General features: G+C 46.1%; 1 long non-coding RNA gene across 1 annotated transcript; it reads right to left on the reverse strand.

Annotated features, from left to right (window-relative positions):
* Positions 1-1,597: 1,597 nt before the first annotated feature.
* Positions 1,598-4,326, reverse strand: LOC125753530 (uncharacterized). The gene is made up of 2 exons (XR_007405594.1): positions 3,208-4,326; positions 1,598-2,188 (listed from the first exon to the last, which is right to left on the reverse strand). It is a non-coding gene; the product is annotated as an uncharacterized LOC125753530 (long non-coding RNA).
* Positions 4,327-4,763: the final 437 nt, after the last annotated feature.

Raw genomic sequence — 4,763 nt, forward strand, 5'->3', positions numbered from 1 at the left:
ACTCCTCTGCCTTGAGGAGAGACCTTCTCCTGACTCTTGACTAATAAACACCATGTGAAGATCTTGATGAAGTTCAGAAAGACTTAAGAGTTGTCTTTGATTTTATTTTCTCTTCTTTTATGTCTGGATGTATGCATTTACTTATTTACTATTAACCAGTTTATCACAAAGGTCATTACAAAGGAAGCAAATGAACAACCAGATGCAGAAGTACATAGGACAGGGTCTGGAGGGTTCCAACCATGGGAGTCCCCATGGAGTCTGGGGGCACCATATCCCCAAATGTCAATGAGTTCACCAACGTTGAAACTCTCCAAACCCCTCTGTGCCAGTAACTGGGGACACAAACCAAATATTCTAATAAAAGATAACTCCGATCACCCCTTCACTCAGGAATCCACAAGGTTTTAGAAGCTCTTTGCCAGAAACTGGGGACGTTATGATGCCACAGTGTCACAGCTGGACAGATGGATGTATGCATCTGTTCAGAGTCTGGTTAGAGTTGTTTTTAAGACTGGTATTTTGAGAGGAGCCTTGTAGAACTGAAAGGAGCAGTGTTAGAAGGAAAACGCTTTCCCATCAGTATCCACAACAGAGGGTGTTGCTGGGTATATATGCCATCCTGCACCTGAAGACCAGCCTCAGGCAGCAAAGGGGCTTTTGCCTTGCAGCCTCTATGGGAAGGGTCTGGTCAAGAAGAAAGTGCGAGAGCAGCTGGGCCACACGTCCTCTCCCAGCGGGGACCCCCAGAGAGCGAGGTACTGAACTTCCTTTGGGGAGGTGCAAAAGCAGGGTCCATGCTGGCTTGAGGGACACACAGGAGGCCTGGCCAGCATTTGAGGCTTTTTGCCATGCAGGAATGCTTGAGCCACGGAACGAGTCCAAGGCTAAAAAGTTAAGCGATATGGAAACCCATGGGACAGATGCAGATGGAGACGAAACCCGCCCTTCTCAAACGTGTTGGGGCTGAGAGTGGGTTTCCTCGGAGTGGCAGGGTGAAGAGCTGGAGAGCCAGCCAGGGCATAGTTGTTGGGTGACCATTCTTTGTAGAGAAGGGACTTACCCACGTGTCTCTGTTCCAGTTATTACTGCAATGTGAAATCAGAAGTGAATTCTGGAGGAAAATACGGAGTGAGATTAGCCTGTGAAGGGAATATGATCTTTATTCTGAACGTGAACCAGCGATGTTGGCTGGATTCACTTCAAAGTCTTTTTGCGAATCACGCTGAAGTGGTTAGCTCTCAGAATGACCAGCAGATGGCACTATGAGTTCACAAAGACCTCTCACCCTGGTGGAGTGGGGGGAAACCCCGCCGCCAAAACTAGCCCCTGCAGGGATTTGGGGTCTCTAGTGGGCCTTTCTTTCTCCTCTGCCTTTTCTTTTAAAATTTATTGCATTTCCATTTTTTAAAAAACTTTTTTCGTTTTCTTCCTAGAATCAGAGACTTTTTGGTCTTGTGAACACACACACACACACACACACACACACACACTTTAGCAGTGCAAGCTCCCTGTAAACTATTTGCAAAATGCAGAAGAGACAAAAAAACAAGAACAAAAACAAACCCCACCTAATATTTCTCTGTCCAGAGACAAGTGTCAGTACAAAGGTTTTATTTATTATTATTTTAAAAAGGTTTTATTTATTTATTCATGAGAGACACAGAGAGAGGCAGAGACATAGGCAGAGGGAGAAGCAGGCTCTCTGCTGTGAGCCTGATGCAGGACTCGATCCCAGGACCCCAGGATCATGACCTGAGCCAAAGACAGATGCTTAAACACTGAGCCACCCAGGGGTCCCTAGTACAAAGGTTAGAGTTGGGGGCATTTAGGGCTGGAAAGGGTTCAGAATTCTCTAGTTTAGCTTCTTTGCACTATGAGGTCATGAAGCTAGATAGGCCCAAGGTCACTGAGCCAGGAGGGCAAAACTGTCCCCCAGCGTGGGTCCATTGCCCTGTTCTGAACTCGGTGTACCATCTACTCTGCCGGTCCTCATCTGGTGTGAGCATCTCTAGGCCTCTCCATTCTTCTTTCTATTTGCTTTCTGAGAAGGACTTTGCCCAGCAGGTGGTGGGAGGTTGGTTCAGAGCTGATGAGGCTGCAGATTCCTCTTGTCAGCGAACAAAGAGGCACAGAGGAGCATGGAAGGCTGTGGAAATGTTGGAGAAGATGGGAGGAGCTCTGAAAGCTGCAAACAAGGCAAGAAAACTGTTATCCAGATGCAAAACTGCCCCAATCCGGCCTGGCGCCTGCTCCCCACCTACAAATATGAACAAACAAACAGCCAAGGAATTAGTGAGAGAGCATCAGTCTCTACATGAGCTGAGAGGCTAGGGCCAAGTGAATCATGTCTTCTGGCATCAACAGCTATATGAGGAATATCAATGAATGTGGGTTGTCCTTGATTAAACAGGAAGAACAAGACTGACCCAACAGGGCTGGGTGCTCCATGATGCAAGGGACTCTAATGGGTTTCTCTAGAATGTATGAGCAGTAGAAAATTATGTGAATACAAAAAAAAAATGGCAAGGAAAGGCTGAGGTCTAGAATGCGTGAGTGGGTCATACTATCAGTTCCTAGTTTGATTAGAGCTTGGACCTTTAGAGAGCACTTATAAATACAGTGGTCATTAAGACCAAGATGCCATGCCCAACTGTACCCAGAGAGTTAGTGTGTGGCAAGATCACTCACTGTATCTTGGCTTCTTTAAGATTTATCAACTGTTATGTGTTTGGACTATGCTGTGCCAAAGGAGGGGCAGCATAAACCTAGCTAAGGCAGCTAAGGCAGCTCACGGCCTACTGGTAGAGAAATAATTGAAATGATAAATAATCCATTAATATTTTTGAAAATAATACTTGTAAGATAGTTGTGTAGCTGTCTGAATAGCCATACTCAATTTCTTTATTTTTATGAAGTCTACTATCCATATCATGAACGTATCCAAAGTATACAGCATTATACATTTTTACAAACTGAACACACTCATGTAGCCTGCACCCAGAATAAGAAAATGAACAATGACAGTGTGCGCAAAGCGTCTCCCCGTTGGGTCACTGCCTGTGCTGACCACTGTCCTGACTTATTACACCCTCGATTAGTTTTGCCTTTTTAAATAATTCATATAAATAGAATTACATAGAACATAATTTATTGTGTCTGTCTTGCTCAAATTGGGCCTTGTAGATTCACCCACATTGTGCGTACTTGTCAATGGTTCATTCCATTGTGAGACTACTCCACAATTTTCCTCTTCATTCCCTTCATGGTGGGCATTGGGCGGTTTCTGGTTTGAGCTCTCTTCTGAACAATGTTGTCACGAAGATTCTGGCATGTGCTTCTTGGTGGAGTGTGATCACTTTTCTGTTGGATGTACACAGAGGGGAGACTTGCTAGGTCATAGAGTATGTTCAGCTTTCATATTCTTAACATTTTGATCTTTGCACAAATTTTAAATACCACCTTCCTCTATAGCTTGCCCATTCTTAGCAATGTCAGGAGTCTTCCTTTGGGGTCCCAGAGCAATTGATGCATAGCCAAATAGCCACGTGGGGCACCCTTGCTGTTCATATGTTCATTTGAGCTCACAGAAGCCAAAGGACCACGTCCCACTTGCCCCACACATAGCACAGTGCCTAGAATCTAGAAGCAACTAAATTCCCTTTATTCCTTCTTATCTGCAACTTGGTTGAGGATAGGACTTGATTGAGGACAGCTGCACATGGATCACAGCTGCCAAGGTGGGCTGTGTGCCAGAGGCAGGCTGAACACTCCAAATCGCAGCAGGTCATGATATCTAGAGGCAGCACGAGGAAAATTAACAGGCAATAGTTAAAGGCAACAGTTTTAGAATTGGTTTTTTAAAAATCAAGGGTAGCACGTGAAGACCTATCATGGCAGTGGTTGAAATTCCATTGGGGTACCATTGCCTAGAAGTGTAACAGGAGGCCATGGAGGAAGCAAATGCTTCTCTAATCAAAGGGTCATTTACCCCAGTTCTCTGCCTTCCTCGCTCAGACCACAGTAGGTGCTGGGTGCTGAGCTTTGTGGAGCTGATTCAGGGCACGGAGGTGGAATGATGCACGCAGGGGGAGGCGGTGATGGGAAGTGGTGCGTCAGGGTTGGGAGGTAGTACATGAGGATGGGGAATCTTGTGGCATATCTGTGACCACTGAGGGAAGTTACTCATCTTGTGTCCCCAGATGTTTGTGGAATAGGATGTTTGTAAATGAGAAGAGAGCCATCAAAGCTCTAGAGCACAGGTAATGGGGTGAAGACTGTGTTTTAAGGTGGCCCAGAAAGGGGTGCCCTAGGAAAGGGAAGAAACTCCAGCCTGGAGACCCCAAGAAGGGCCCAGAGCACCAGCCTCAGCCACCATGTGGAAGTCCCTCACTTGGCCACCCACCACTTTTCTCACTTCTTTCTGATGTTTTTTTATTTTTTTAAATTTTTATTTATTTATGATAGTCACAGAGAGAGAGGGAGAGAGAGGCAGAGACACAGGCAGAGGGAGAAGCAGGCTCCATGCACCGGGAGCCCGACGCGGGATTCGATCCCGGGTCTCCAGGATCGCGCTCTGGGCCAAAGGCAGGCACCAAACCGCTGCGCCACCCAGGGATCCCTGATGTTTTTTTAGAAGAATAATTAACCGGATGATTTGATGTGCAATTTGTCCTCTCTGATATGCCGGAAAATGTTCAAAAGGAGAGAGGCCTGCCCCGGGGTGAGGTTTACCTGAAACAGGTGAAAGGTGCTAGCTATAT

Source organism: Canis lupus, chromosome 24, assembly GCF_003254725.2.
Source record: "Canis lupus dingo isolate Sandy chromosome 24, ASM325472v2, whole genome shotgun sequence".
In the NCBI taxonomy this organism is placed as follows: domain Eukaryota; kingdom Metazoa; phylum Chordata; class Mammalia; order Carnivora; family Canidae; genus Canis; species Canis lupus.